The sequence below is a fragment of the Macaca mulatta genome, chromosome 11 (assembly GCF_049350105.2).
Source record: "Macaca mulatta isolate MMU2019108-1 chromosome 11, T2T-MMU8v2.0, whole genome shotgun sequence".
Lineage (NCBI taxonomy): Eukaryota > Metazoa > Chordata > Mammalia > Primates > Cercopithecidae > Macaca > Macaca mulatta.
Window position 1 is genome coordinate 101,771,513 of NC_133416.1, and position 16,770 is coordinate 101,788,282.

Below are 16,770 nucleotides of genomic sequence, written 5' to 3' on the forward strand. Positions count from 1 at the left end.
CCAGGACAGGCTCTGGCCACCAGAAAGCCTGAACCCTAGAGCAGGTTGGAAAATGAATGAATGAATGAATGAATGAATGAATAAAAATTATTGTAAAATGAAATTTCAAATAAAGTATATAGTCATGTAAATGCATGACAATACATTATGTAGTACAAAAGCACTCTTATCAAGCCTGCCATATTTGTGATTATTTTTGAACTGCATGATAGTAAGAGGTGCCCCTTATAATTTTTGTTTTGCAAACATTTATTTATTGGTTTAACCCACCACCACTATGACCACTGTCACTCACTGGTTAACCAAAAATTAGGTAAGTAACTATCTTACTTGTTTTTACTAATCTTTCTTAAACATTACAGCTCACATTTATTTCAACGTTTAATGTAGGAAGTGTCTTGGGTATTTATTTAGAAGTTTGAAGAAGTTTTTTGACCAGAGATATGCCATAGGAATTTAACTATTGTTTTTATCAATTAGCCTAGGGTTGGTTTCATTATACATCATTTCACTTAAAGTCAGTTTCCAAGAACCTATCAATAACGTTAAGTGACAGCCGGGCATGGTGGCTCACGCCTGTAATCCCAGCACTTTGGGAGGCCGAGGCAGGGAGATCACGAGGTCAGGAGATTGAGACTATCTTAGCCAACATGGTGAAACCCCACCTCTACTAAAAATACAAAAATTAGCCAGGTGTGGTGGTGCACACCTATAGTCCCAGCTACTCAGAAGGCTAAGGCAAGAGAATCACTTGAACCCGACATGCGGAAGTTGCAGTGAGCCGAGATCACACCACTGTACTCCAGCCTGGCAACAGAGCAAGACTCCATCTCAAAAAAACAATAATAATAATAATGTTAAGTGACGACATACTGTACATGAAATATGCAGTGGGAGTTCCAGAAGGTCAGGAAAGAGAGAAAAAGGCAGAAAAGAAGTTTTGAAGAAATAATCGCCAAACACTTCCCTAATTTAATGAAAAACATTAATTGACACATCTAAACAGCCCAACAAATCCAAAGAAACCTGCAAATGCTGAAAGACAAAGAGGAAACCTTAAAAAAGGAGCGAGAGAAAAATGACTTCACATACACGGCAACATTATTAACGCTGATTTCTCATCAGAAATGACATGGAAAAAAAACAAATTTTTAAAAGAAACACAAAAAACTTACCACTAAAATTTCTATATTCAGCAAAACTGCCCTTCAAAAATGAAGATGAAATAAAGATATTGCCAGATAGATAACCAAAGATGAAGAGAAGTCATTGCTGTGAGACATGCCTTATGAGAAATAACAAAGGAAGTCCTTCAGGATAAAAGTCACACCATAGAATAACTTTAATCTAGGCTGGGCACAGTGGCTCATGCCTGTAATTGTAGCAGTTTGAGAGGCCAAGGTGGGTGGTTGACTTGAGCCCAGAAGTTCGAGACCAGCCTGGGCAACATGGCAAAACCCCGTCTCTACAAAAAAATAGCCAGGTGTGGTGGCACATGCCTGTAGTTCCAGCTACTTGAGAGGCTGAGGCAGGAGGATTGCTTGAACTGGGTGAGCAGAGGCTGCAGTGAGCCAAGATCACACCATTGCATTGCACTCCAGCCTGGAAAACAGAAGGAGAACCTGTCTGAAAAAAAAGAAAAATAATACTCTATAGGAGAATGAAGCTCATTGGAAACGGTAATTACATCGGTAAATATTAAAGACTCTAAAAATATAATTATTTTCACTTCATCTCCTTTAAAGACATAAAACTACATAAAGGAATAATTATAGTACTGTATCGCTGGGTTTGTAATACATACAGCTGTAATATATATAATAATAATAGCACCAAAAAGAGAAAAAAGAGATACACTGGAGAAAAGTTTCTATAATTTATCAGAATTTAGTATTATTCTGAAGGAGACTGTAATTAAGTTAAAAGGCATATTGTAATCCCTAAAAATATAGCAAAAGAAATCAACAGAATTAAAAAGATACACTAAAGAATATTTAACACAGAAAGATGGTAAAGAGGAAAAAGCAAAAAACAAATGAGACAAATAGAAAACAAATATGAAAAATGCAGATGTAAATCCAATAATATCAACAATTACATTAAATGTGAATGAACTAAACACTCTATTCAAAGGGGGGATTATGTTAGAATGGATTACAAAACCTAACTATAGGCTGTCAACAAGAGATAAATCTTCAATTCAAAGACACAAATAGGTTAAAAATTAAAAGGATTTAAAAAAAAATACACTATAGAAGCAGTAACCATAAAAAAACCAGAGTGGCTATAGTACCAAGAAAAATAGATTTTAAGATAAGAAATATTACAGACAAAGGAGGACATTTCATAATGAAAAAAGGGTCACTATATCAGGAAGATATAACAATAACTGTCCATCTAACAAAAGAACTCCAAAATACATGAAGCAAAAAAATAGAGATAATTTAAAAGAGAAATAGATAATTCAACAAAAACAGTTGAAGACTGCAATGACTGATAGAACGAGACAGAAAATCTGCAAGGATATGGAAGACTTGACTAACCTCATCAATAAACTTGACATAACTGACAGAAAATACTACCCAATGATTACAGAATATACATCTTTTTCACACACACAAAGAAAATTTTCCAGGATACACCACATACTGGGGCACAAGACAAGTCTCGATAAAATTTAAAAGATTGAACTCATAAAAAATGTGTGATCTGATCACAATGGAATTAGTCATCCAAACAAAAATAAATCTGGGAACACCTCAATTATTGGTAAATTTAAAAACATACCTCTAAATAACCCATTGATCAAAGAAGAAATTGCGAGGAAAAATTTTAAAATATATTTCAAATTGAATGAAAACAAAACACAGCAAACCAAAATGTACAGAATGCAACTAAAGCAGTGCTTAGAGGAAAATGTCTAGTTTTAAACATTTATATAAGAAAAGAAAAAAGGTCTCAAACCAATAATCTAAGCTTCCATCTTAGGAAATTAGAAAAACAAGGAGCAGAAGGGACATTAAACCCAAAACAAGCAGAAAAATAATAATTTTTAGCGTGGAAATCAGTGAAATAGGAAATATAAATATGAAAAATAATCAATGAAATAAAAGGTTGGTTCTTTGGAAAGAGCAACAGAATCGGGGGAAAAAAAAAACTTCGCTAGACTGACCAAGAAAATAAGAGATACAAATTACCAAAAACAAGAATGAAAGAGGAAGAATTATTACCAAACTTAAATTATTAACTTAGAGGATTTCTTAATACAAACTTTGTATCAACAAATTAGATAATTTATATGAAATGGACTACACTTCCTAGAACCCACAAATTACCAAAACTCTAGAAGAAAGAGAAAATCTGAAAAGACCTATAACAAGAAGTGAAGAAACTGAATTAATAATTTTAAATATTCCCACAAAGAAATGGCCAGGCCCCCACAACTGCACTAATGAATGCTATCAAACATTTAAAGCAGTAAGAGCAAGATCACGAGAAACCAAAAGACTAATATCCCTCAGGAACATATACGCAAAATTCCTTAACAATAATCAGACAAACCATATTCAACAACATATAACAGAGATTATATAGCACGGACTGGGTATGGTGGCTTAAGCCTGTAGTCCCAGCACTTTGGGAGTCCAAGCAAGTAAACCGCTTGACCCAAGGAGTTCAAGAACAGCCCAGGCAACATGGCAAAACCCTGTCTCTACAAAAAATACCAAAAAAGAAAAAGAAAGAAAAATAGCCAGGTGTGGTGGCATGAGCCTGTAGCCCCAGCCACTGGGGAGGCTGAGGCAGGAGAAACACATGAGCCCAGGAGTTCAAGGCTGCAGTGAGCCAAAATCACACCATTCCACTTCAGCCTGGGTCACAGAGTAAGACTGTCTCAAACGCTATTAAAAAAAAAAACAAAAAACAAAAAACAAAAAAAACGGTTTTACAGAATGACCAAGTGCGATCTGTCCCAGCAATACAAGATGGGTTTAATCTCCAATAATCAATTAATATATAACATATTAACAGAATAAAAATCATATAACCATATCATCAGATGCAGGAAAAAACATGACAAAATCTAACACCTACTCATGATTAAAAACTCACAACAAACTAGGAACATAAGGGAGCTTCCTTAACCTTCTTCAAAGGACATCTATAGAAAATCTAGAGCTAACATTATACCTGATGGTAAAAATATGCATGTTTTCCCCCTAAGACTGGGAGTAATGCAATGCACATTCAACACTTCTCTTCAACATCGTACTGGAGAATTAAAGCAAAAATGAAGAAATAAATAACATTGAGATTGGAAAGAAAAAGTATCATTGTTTTGAGACACGATCATCTATGTACAAATAATATGCAAAAATTGGCAGCATTTTTTTTTTTTAAGACGGAGTCTCGCTCTGTCCTCTAGGCTGGAGTGCAGTTGGAGTGATCTCGGCTCACTGTAAGCTCCGCCTCCCAGGTTCACACCATTCTCCTGCCTCAGCTTCCCGAGTAGCTGGGACTACAGGTGCCCACCACCACACCCGGCTAATTTTTTTCTATTTTTAGTAGAGACGGGGTTTCACCGTGTTAGCCACAATGGTCTCGATCTCCTGATCTCATGATCCACCAGCCTCGGCCTCCCAAAGTGCTGGGATTACAGGCGTGAGTCACCACACCTGGTTGGTTGCATTTCTTTATGCTAACAACGAACAATTTGAAATCAAATCATGAAAACTCCATTTCTAAGAGCATCAAAATTATAAGTCTTAGGAATAAATTTAACCAAAGAAGTGCAAGATTTGTACACTGAAAAGTGAAAAACATTATTAAGAGAAATTAAAGATCTAAGTAAATGGAGAGATATTACATGTTCATGGACTGGAAGACTCAAGTTTTTTAAGTTAGTGACTCCTCCCAGATTGACGGACAGATTCGGGGCAAATCCTACAAATATTAGATTTGTTTTTGTAGAAATTAACAAGCTGATCCTAAATTGTATATGGAAATGGAAAGAACACAGCATCAATTTTGAAAAGGAAGAAAATGTTATACTACTCATTTTGAAACTTACTATAAAACTGCAGTTATCAAGACAGAATGGTGTTGGAGTAAGGACAGGTTTATAGACATGAGTCTAGGAATAAATTCTTACATTTTACAAAGATGCCAATACAATTGAAGAGAAAAGAACAGTCTTTTTAACAAATGGTACTGGATAATTTGGCATTCACATTTAAAAAAATGAACTTAGGTCCTCTTCTTACATATATGCACAGTTAATTCAATATGAATCTTAGATTTAAAGGAAAGAGCTCAAAGAAAACCAAGAGAAAAATCTTTGAGACCTTGGATTAGGCAAAAAGTTCTTATACATAACATGAAAGCACATGCCACACACACAAAAGAAATGACTTCATTAAAACTTCTGCACTTCAAAAGACACCAGTAAAAATATGAAAAGCCAAGACACCAACTGGGAGAAATCTTTGCAAATCTAATCTTTGATATTTAAAAAAATACAAACTTTTATCCAGAATATATAAAGAACTTACAACTCAGTAAGACCAAAAAAAAAAAAAAAAAAAAATCCAGCAAAAAAATGGGCAAATGCCTTAAACAGATATTCTACTAAAAATGACTTACAAATGGCCAACAACCACAGAAAAAGGTGTCCAACATTAGTGTGCAGGGAAATGCAAATTAAAATTACAATGGGATACTACTAGATACTCACTAGAATGGCTATAATTAAAAAGACAACAACTGTTGGTGAGGACATGGAGAAACTGGAATCCCCATACATTGCTGGTAGGGTATAATTGGTACAGCTACTTTGGAAAACATTTTGACAGTTTCTTTAAAAGTTAAAAATAAGCTTACCATATAATTCAGCAATTCCACTCCTAGGAATTTACCCAAAAGAAATGAACATGCTCACACAAGGAATTACAGACAAATTTTCACAGCAGCATTATTCATAAAAGCCAAAAACTGGAAACAATCCAACGTCTATCACCTAGTGAATAGGGAATACTATTCACCAGTTACCAATAAATGGGAAACACTACTGACCAATACTATTCACCTGGTGAATGGAAAATAGACAAGAATACTATTCAACAATTAAAAAGAACAAAACATTGATATACATACATTAAATAAACCTCAAAAGCATGAAGTGAAAGAAGCCAGATGCAAAAGACTATAGTGATTCCATTTATATGAAATATCTAGAAAAGACAAATTTATAGTGATAGAAAGCAGATCAGTGGTTCTCTGGGGCTGTGGGAAGGAGTTACATTAAATGCAAATGAGCTTAAGAGAATCTGGGAGATTGATAAAATGTTCAGAAATTGCCTTGTGATGACAGTTGCACAACTCTATAAAGTTGCTAAAAACCATTAAATTGTATACTTACAATGAGTGGTTTTTATGGTAGGTAAAATATACTTCAATAAAGCTGTTTAAAAAGGGCTAGGTAGAAGAAAGACGTTATCTCTTCCAAACTTTGGAAAATTTGATGACAGTTGTAGTAATCAAGGCTGAGTTCAAAGGATGACCAAGCAAAAAGAATCCAGGTTCTTAAACATTATCACTGAGCCACTTAATTGACAATCTTAGAACCACCTATCTCCAGACTTCTCACATGTTAGATACTACAATTTCCTTCTTAACGCTTTAAAAAAGAAAAAAGAATAGTGTTGCTAATTCTAAGGGACACAGGACATGTTCATTCCATTACAGAAAATTTGGAATATCATCCATACAGGAAGATATCAAAGGAATTTTGGTGGATCTTGAAGGATAAAAGAATATGACTGGGGATGGGGAAGGAAAAGAAGGGTATGTAGTTCAGAAGAGTCATTAATAATGGCACGGATAAAAATGAATAAAGAATGCCCACTAAAAGTCAGGTTTACAACTTACCTTGTTTTAATCCATACAAGACTCTTGTAAAAAAAAAAAAATATATATATATATATATCATTTTACACATTAAGACAATGAGGACCAAAAAACTAAGTAACTGGTTCAAAAAGTTATGAAGCTAGTAATCTAACCTTCACTCTCAGGATCCAGGCTCTTTCCTCTGTTATGCTGCTAAGCAAGAACTTAAATTACCCCCATTTGTAGGTTCAGATCTTTGTAGAGGGCATCTTTATTTAGATGGGTTTACGTTTATAGGATTACACACTCAATGTTTCTTGAGCAACAATTTCCACTTAATCAATAAACTAAATGTGATGTGCATTCCTTCACATTGATAAGGTTTCCAAAACCTTACCCTACTCTGGTTTTTCTCCCTGCTTTCTTTCTCCCCCTTCCTATTACATTCTGGTGTTCACAAGCTCCCTTCTGATTCTACACAACTCTCTCTAGGAACCTAACCTATACCTGATATTTCAACTACCGCTAACGTTGATGACTCTTCTCTCTCTCCAACTTCAAGAAATGTCTCCCTAGTTTTCTTTGACTAACTCCCTCCAGGCCAAGTACACCCTACAAACTACACTTACAAGATTCTAAAGAGACAGTCCTCAATTGTAGCATATTCTTTCTAGTTCTAGGCCAGGTATCCTTCCTACATGTCCCAGAACACATTCTTACCTATCCTTATGAAATTTAACACGCTTTATTACAAATTACTAATTACTTTGTCCATTTCTCCCATCAGACAATAAGGTGCTGGAGACTTAGCACTATGTCTTATTCACAATCCCCCCAGTGCCTAGCATAGCGCAAGACACATAATAGGCACTCAAATATTGATTAAACCCATAAACAGGAGAAATAAAATTTGCTTTAAATTGGAAGCATACAATTTCTGAAGGAAACTTTCAGAGATTTATGTTTTCAAATGAGAAGATAGGCCATGAAAGGTGAAGTGACTCACCCAGTCAAGCCTTGGTCTCCTGAATCACAATTCTCTTCCCACAAAATTACAATGCCTAGGCCGGGCGCAGTGGCTCACACCTGTAATCCCAGCACTTTGGGAGGCCAAGGTGGGTGGATCATAAGGTCAGGAGATCGAGACCACCCTGGCTAACACGGTGAAATTCCGTCTCTCTTAAAAATCAAAAAATTAGCCGGGCATGGTGGCACGTGCCTGTAGTCCCAGCTGCTTGGGAAGGGTAAGGCAGGAGAATTGCTTAAACCCGGGAAGCGGAGGTTGCAGTGAGCCGAGATCACGCCACTGCACTCCAGCCTGCAGACAGAGTGAGACTACGTCTCAAAAAAAAAAAAAAATTACAGTGCCTATTAAATTGTGCTTATTGATCTAAGCTTTCTATGAAGTTCTAGAAGTCATACAAAAATGTTACAAAGAACCATTTCAACTTCATCCACCCCAGCTCTGGCTGGCTATATCAGTTGTAGAGAAGTCTGTTATTACGTAATAGTTTTTCTGCCCAGAATAATCTTTAATTAAACCAGTATTTTCACGTGTCCTTCACCCACAAAATAATTCAATACATAGTTATCATGCATCTCTATGTAAAACAATGTGCAGGAAGTTATAATTCGTCAGTACTCTAAAAAATATCCTTAAGACCATATATTGTATGCCCCTTAAGTTTAACAATATCTGAAATAGCTGCCTTAAAACAAAATGCAATCACACTTGAGAGAGGCTGATTATGAACATCAGAGATAGGCAATGCAACTTCATCGGGAAAATCCCTATAGTTTAATGCTACTGTTTTCAAGGGTTGCTACATTATACTGCAATTGTGTTACTGGGCAACAACTCAGAAGCCAGAATGGCAAATTCACTCAAGAAATAACTGAATCAAACGAATATTTATGAAAGCATTCTGAGACTCAACTTCACTTTTTATACCTTCAACTGAAGTAACTCTTTGTTATAAGCATCAGATACAGGATTTTTGTTGAGACTGTAAAAACTACATGGATATTTTATAGACATATTTTGAGACAGATATGTGCTTTCCAAAAGGGAATGGTCAGGTTTAGGCTCCTACTAACTCTGAATTTTAGTCCAAAAGCAATCTGAAGTCACAATATACAGAAGGCAAATAACTGGGCATTTCCTTTCTTAATTTCTTCCATCCTGGATTATAGCTCAGTTAAAAGAAATAGTAGGCCAGGCATGGTGGCTCACACCTACGATTCCAGCACTTTGGGAGGTCAAGGTGAGTGGATCACTTGAGGCCAGGAGTTCTGAGACCAGCCTGGTAAATGTGGTGAAACACTGTCTCTCCTCAAAATACAAAAAAAAAGCCAGGTGTGGTGGCATGCACCTGTAGCCCCAGCCACTTGGGAGGCTGAGGCAGGAGAACGGCATAAGCCCACAGGTTTGAGGTTGCAGTGAGCCAAGATTGCACCACTGCACTCCAGCCTGGGAGACAGAGCAAGACTCCATCTCAAAAAAAAAAAAAAAAAGAAAGAAACAGTACTAGACTTGACAGTCAGTGATCTCTCCATGACCTAGAGAGGGGAGTCCTGATGAAAAAAATATATAATAAATAAACTAATATTCTACTAGGAACCAGGAAATTGACCAAACTCCCCAAGCCCACTGAAGAATAGTACCAGCATTCCTGAGAGTCCTTACTGCTGGTATTGCCATGGGAAATTCTCAAATACTCACTTTCTAGGAACAGAATCTTTATTTCTGATTTCCTACTCTTTAATCTTTTTTATAGTTCACTGTTGCCATTTCTCCTTCAGTTACTCTCTTCTCTCAACAACCTTACTTTCACAATACTTACAAAAGGGGGGAGAGTAGAAATGCATATTTGTCATTGTATTAGTCCATTTCATATTGCTATAAAGAACTGCCTGAGATTGGGTAATTTGTAAAGGAAAGAGGTTTAATTGATTCACAGTTCCACATGGGTGGAGAGGTCTCAGAAAACTTAAAATCATGGCAGAAGGTGAAGGGAAAGCAAGGCACCTTCTTCGCAATGTAGCAGGAAGGAGAATGGACATAGGAGGAACTACCAAACACTTCACTTATAAAACCATCACATCTCATGAGAACTCACTGTCGTGAGAACAGCATGGGGGAAATTGCTGCCATGATCCAATTCCCTCCACCTGGTCTCTCCCCTGACACATGGGGATTATGGAGATTATAATTCAAGGTGAGATTTGGGTGGGGACACAAAGCCTAATCAGTCATCCTTAAGAAATATTTATCCAGCAATTTCTATTTGGAAAAGACTAAGGATACAGCTCACTGAGATCTGAAAGTCCTGCCCTTAATAAGCTTATAATCTAGTTAGGAAGTCAAAAAAGTCAAAATAATACAACAAAAAGTGTAAGTATCAAATAAATATAACTCACAAATACATACTATTCCTATGTATGTATGAGGTCATGGTGGAGTTGAACCTTATAGAAAAGGTACAATTTAGATTTTAAGAAAGAAGGGAACAAGATCAGGACATGCAGACTAATATGGAAAGGATAAAGTACGGAGCAGGCTTAAGGGGATAGTGAAGAAACCAATCTGGGCAGAGACACCTTTTCCATGAAGAACATATGCTTGAAAAGGCAAGGTGAGAGGATTTCGAAGCGTTCAGCTTAAGTCAAGAAATGTGAACTTGGATTAATAGGAAGTTTTTTACACAGATTTACACACATTCCCTAAAAGCACATACAGGTTAAACAATGTGGGCAATTTACTTACTGAACCTAATACATTATGTATGACAAAATTAAAAGCAAGCTCATTTACTTTAGGCAAAGAGACAGTACCTGGGGGTGGGGAAATTCTGACAAGCCACTAAAATTCACTAATCTTTCTGTTAAGATTTCATTCTAAGCTTCTTGAATTAGAACATCCCATGACATAATGCTGATTTCTGATTACTAAGGATTATACGAGTCATTCTTGATTTTTCTTCTTCTCCGTCTTGCCCAACTTTTGAATATTTCATTACTTCAACATCAGCATATAGAAAAGAAAAAAGGAGAGAACTAAAATGAAGTCCATGGATTTTAGCAATACATAAGAGCATCTGACATAAAGAACATTAAACTTCAAGTTCCAATTCCCATTATTAATAGATTTCAAAGAAGTCATTTAGTCTCATCCTGTCTCAGATTTTCTCACATACTTGCTTACTTGAAAGGTTACTGATTCAAAAGATCATTCAAAAAGTGTTCTGAAAACAACTTGCCACAAAAATTATATCATTAAGGGTTCAATAAGAGGAGACAGTGAGGTGACTGGTAAACCAAGGATTAAAAACTACCTGTGAATAGGCCAGGCACACTGGCTCATGCCTGTAATCCCAGCACTTTGGGAGGCCAAGGGGGGCAGATCGCCTGAGGTCAGGAGTTCGTGACCAGCCTGGGCAATATGGTGAAATCCCATCTCTACCAAAAACACAAAAATTAGTAGGGCATGGTGGCATGCGCCTGTAACCCCAGCTACTCGGGAGGCTGAGATGTGAGAATCGCTTGAAACCGGGAGGCGGAAGTTGCAGTGAGCGGAGATCACACCATTGCATTACAACCTGGGCGACAAGAATGAAACTCTGTCTCAAAAAAAAAAAACTACCTGTGAATAATCAGTGTTTCATTCTCCCAGTGCTGCATGGAATTCTAAATTGTATTTCACTATTATCTGAGAATGTTCTAAATACAGTCTGCACACTTCATCTGATCTGGAAAGAAAACACTCAAAGTAAGGGGAATACCCAGCATACTCTGTCCTAAATAACCAAAGGACAACTCAAAACCATTTGCAACTCTCAGGAGAGTTCTGTGTGACACCTGTAATATAAAGCATTCTGGCCTGGTGCAGTGGCTCACACCTGTAATCCCAGTAATTTGGGAGGCCCAGGTGGGTGGATCACCTGAGGTCGGGAGTTCGAGACCAGCCTGGCCAACATGGTGAAACCCCATCTCTACTAAAAATACACAAATTAGCCAGGCGTGGTGGCGCGCGCCTGTAATCCCAGCTACTCAGGAGGCTGAGGCAGGAGAATCGCTTGAACGCAAGAGGCGGAGGTTGCAGTGAGCCAAGATGGCGCTACTGCACTCCAGCCTGGGCGACAGAGCGAGACTCGGTCTTAAATAAATAAATAAATAAAGCATTCTAACAATTCTGAACAAACTGAGTTTGAAATCAAACCTCAATACAAAAGGTGAGTATTAATTCTAACCACTTACAAGCTAAACTCATAAATACGGAGAATTCTGAATCCAGGTAACTGTAGGATAGATACATTTACTGTGTTTTAAATATCAGACTTGTTTACAGAGATGTTGCTTGGTAACAGAAGCACTGCTTTAACAACCTACTCTGTTTTAGAGCTGCTCAAAGTCTGAATAGATTTTAAGTATCATATAGACGAAATTCGGACAAGTCTCTCCTCATCCTAGACATCTGTAAGATTTGAAAGAGCTTCCTCATTTCAACTAACTAAAGGCTTTAAAAATACTTAGCAGTGGATATTTTTAAGAGCAAAATGGCCATTGATTATGGTCAAAATAGTTGGACACTGAGGATTCACCAAAGTATTTAAACCCGGCATACGCTAACATATTTTAGATATTATCTCAGTAATGACAGTCGACATCACGGTTCATTCAAATTGTCTTCAAAGCCAAGGAAAATGGTAGCACAGCTTTTTCATCGTAAATTAAGCTGGAGGTACTTAAACGTTTGGCCAATTACCAAACTGGCTACACAACCACCAAGCCAGAGTGCATCCAAAAGCTCCATAAAGAGTTTCACGTGCGTCCAACTGGCTTCAGAACAAATCTCTCTGCCTACTTTTCTAGCACGAGCTCCCACTACTTTACGAGGAAAATAAAAAAAGGATTCAAGGGCAGTTTGTGGAGGGACAAAATGAGTATTCCAAAATACAAACAAGACGCCGTGCCCAGAAAGAGAGGTTACATACCAGACGCACGCATGCTCCTTGAAACGCGCACACAGAAAACTTAAGTGACCGCAGCTCTGGCCGCGCTCGCCACCGGGGACACCTCCACAGCTCCAACCACCTGCACCCACTCAACTCCGCTTACGGAGGCATTGGGACTAAGGGTTACAGTCCTACAGCGGGGTGTCGGCCCAGCCCGCCACGCCTAGCTCTTTAGCTCGCGGCGCAAGCTGAAGAGGAGGAGGGCCGAGCGGACCCCTCGGGGCTCCTGTCCCTAGGGAAATGTGAAGTATCCCGGGAGAGGTCCGAGGGCGGCGGCGGCGGTGAAAAGCCCCGCTCTTCCGCGTGGACCACGCTCCTCAGGGGTGCGGCGCCACCCCCCGTGCTGACGTCCGGGCCCGAAGCCGCCTCATCGCACCGCCCCTCCAGCTTGGAGGAGCGGGCTCTGTCCAGCGGCCCAGCGGCGCGCGAAGCAGGAAGTCCCACCCCCACGCCGACGTCACCGACGCCACGGACGCCAGATGCTGCCGGAGCCGTTAGAGGGAGGAGACAAACAAACCGAGGCTGGAGCGGTCACCGGTGACTGCGGTAGCGGCGGGGCTGGGATGCGTTCCCGAAGGCGTTCCTGGAGGGCCCTGGGTGGACTCAGAGATCCCCAGAGCTTCTGGGGATGGAAAATCGAGCCCCAGGCACTTGCCTCTGGGAGGCAGAGTGACGCGCATCGTTGGAGCGCGAAGCCAGTCTCCCTAGCCTCAGGCCGACACAGCGTCTCCAGGGGTTTTCCTTCTTTTCGCGCCTGTCCTTCCCTCTTCCCCACACTCTTTGAGAGCCTCAAATGGTAGTCCTGCCGCCACCCTCTCTCCCTTCGCCCGCCTGCCATCGTCCCCGTGTGTGCAGATATGCGCTCCCGAAGCCGCCTGCCTGCCGCGGCTGGGCGTCAGCCCCCGAATGGGGAGTTGGCTCAGCTTGCCGCGAGGTAACTTCAGGTCGGGACCAACTACCCAGAGAGAGCCCTCCTCGCCCCCGCACCTCTTGCTCCAAGTCTCCTGTCCTGGTTATCCCAACTTCAGGGCCCACCTGGGGTCACATGGGGAACTACTTGTCTTAAGGCTGTAAACAGGAGTTGGAAGAGGAGATGCTAGCTTTTGAGAACTTCCATGATCATTCAAAGGCGGAAACAAAGTAGGCGGTCAGCCTTTCAAAATACGTGTTGGAAGAAACAGACACCTTCCCATCCCCGCGTTTGTTCAGTGCCTTGATTGGGCTTTGATTCTCACTACTTTGTGAAGCAAAGCTTATTTTTACCCCCAAGGTTATGATTTTCAGGCTCTAGTTATTAGGCAACTGTGAGGTGATTTTTTTGTTGAAATGAGGGGAAACGGGCCCTTAGAAAGGACCGTGTCTCTTTAGAGAAGAGGGAAAAAAGGACAGTGGGGTAGTAATGGAATGTTGCTGGATGGATTACATAGATGAGACATGGGAGATAGAATAGAGAATCCAGAAATTCCCGTGTATGTGTGAGTGTTTAGTATGGTAACAGTAGCTCACATTTGCTGAGAATTTGTGTGTCAAGTACTGGCGTACTTTTTCAGGTTATCTTATTTAACTCTCCCATCTCTGTAAGGTAGGTGCAATTGTTATCTCCATTTTACAGAGTTGCCCAAGACCATTACTTTTAAGCGTTGGAGCCAGACAACTCCAGAAATCTCAGTGGTAACCAGTAAACTATACATTACAAATTACTGGTCAGTAGGAAAAAGATTATTCGGGAAATGGCGGTGGCTCACGCCTGTAATCCCAGCACTCTGGGAGGCCAAGGCAGGTAGATCACCTGAGGTCAGGAGTTTGAGACCACCCTGGCCAATATGGTGAAACCTCATCTACTAAAAATACAAAAAATTAGCCGGGCGTGGTGGCGGGCGCCCTGAAATCCCAGCTACTCGGGAGGAGGAGGCAGGAGAATCACTTGAACCCGGGAGGCGGAGGTTGCAGTGAGCCGAGATCGCGCCATTGCACTCCAGCCTGGGCAACAAGAGCGAAACTGTCTCAAAAAAAAAAAAAAGAAAAAAACGCAAATTTAACTACACGAAGATTATAATCTACAAAGTTAGAAAACAGTGAACCAGTGGAAAATACATTAAAATCATGTGCAAAAAGGATTCATAATATACAAAGAGCTCTTAGAAATCAATTAAAAACTTAAACACTCCAATTACTAAAATTGACAAAAAATGCCAATAGAACATTCCTAAGCCAAAAAAAACAAATATTCAGTTAAAAAACATAAGGTTGTCCCACTTCCAAACAGTTGTTTTTTGTCTATCATTGTTGATAGGAGTATGGGATACAATTACTGTCAGGCATTTTTGGTTTGAAGGTGAAATTGGTACAACCCTATTTACCAAAATTTAACATATGCTTTAGCCTTTGCCCCATAGCTGTCTTATTTCTGAGGCATATGCCCTAAGGAAATAAGAAAATCACAAGGATACTCTTTGCCACCTTTTTTAAAAATAATGCTTCTAGAAACAAGTGTCCATCACTAGGACACTAGTTAAGGAAATTACGGTTGGTACATGCAATGGAGTACTCTTGACCCATTAAAAACTGATGTAAAGTTCTTTATTTGCATTAAAATATGTCAAAAAGTATAGTTTCACCTCAGGAAAAAAAAAAAAAAAAAAAAAACAATATAATTTAGCAAGTACAGTGCTGTCCTAATGTGAATATATATGTGTACCTATGTTAATATAAGTGTACAAAAATATGTGGAAGGAGGTCAAAATACAGGTGGTTTACATTTTATTTTGTCTTTTGGACTTTTTATCTTGTTGGTGTTTTTTGTAATTTATTATTTTACAAAAACAAAGTTGTGTTTTATTTTGTAATTAAAGCTGTGCCAGTGAAAAGGGAGCCAGTTGACTCTTGACCTCAACAAGTAGGTAATCATGATGAAGTAACTATGTCTGGGGATCTGAGTCTCAGCTTTCTTGTGTCTATAAATTTGATTATATTCATTTACCTATAGTTGGACAAGCTAACCTACCACTTGGACATCATAGTTTTGATTCCCCATATTGGACTGGGTACCCATTCTGTGTGTTCTCTGTGTGCCTGTCATGGTATTTGTCACACTACAGTGTAATTCCTTCTGTGCCAATAGATTGTTTGCTCCTGCCATACATATACACATGCACATATATCCTTTTTCTGCTACATGTTACACATTTCTTTTGATTTATTGTCATCTATATTTGTGTATAGAAGTTTTAATTTTAACATAGCCAAAATGCTAATGAAATCCCATAGATATTAAAGGGATACTTGGAACAACTTTATGCCAATAATTCAATAACTTAAGCAAAATGGAAAAATTCCTAAAAAAAAAAAAAAAAATACAAATTACCAAAAGTGACACAAGAAGGAAAAGAAAATCTAAATGTCTCAATGTCTATTTAAAAAATTGAATTTATAAGCAAAATACTTTCCACAAAGAAAACTCCAGCTTGATGACTGCACCAGTGAATTTTATGAGACATTTAAGGGAGACAATACCAATCCTACACCATTTCAGAAAATAGAACAGGGAGAAATACTTCTATACTCATGAGGCAAGCATAATCATGCCACATTTTTTTTCCTGACACCAAAATTTAACATTTTACAAGAAAATTATAGACTGATAGTCCTCATGAATATATATATATAAATTCTTAAAGTATTAGCAGATTGAAACTTGCAATATAGAGGATTAGTAGATACCATGACCAAGGAGAGTGAATTTAACGTTAAAAAATCAGTGTAATTTATCACATTAACAGAACAAGAGAAACTGTTTCAACAAATGCAGAAAAAGGATTTGACAAAATTCAAAGCCCATTAATGTTTACAAAAAGAAACAACAACAACAACA

At 38.6% G+C, this 16,770-nt stretch overlaps 1 protein-coding gene across 6 annotated transcripts in view; it reads right to left on the reverse strand.

Annotated features, from left to right (window-relative positions):
• CEP83 (centrosomal protein 83) overlaps nucleotides 1–13,338 on the reverse strand; it is a 171,455-nt gene extending 158,117 nt beyond the window's left edge. For all 6 annotated transcript variants that reach the window (XR_013401261.1, XM_077954768.1, XM_077954769.1 and 3 more), the window contains exon 1: nucleotides 12,879–13,338. The gene's annotated coding sequence lies outside the window, so the exon portion shown is untranslated. The remainder of the gene's footprint in view (nucleotides 1–12,878) is intronic.
• Between the last annotated feature and the right edge of the window lie 3,432 nt (nucleotides 13,339–16,770).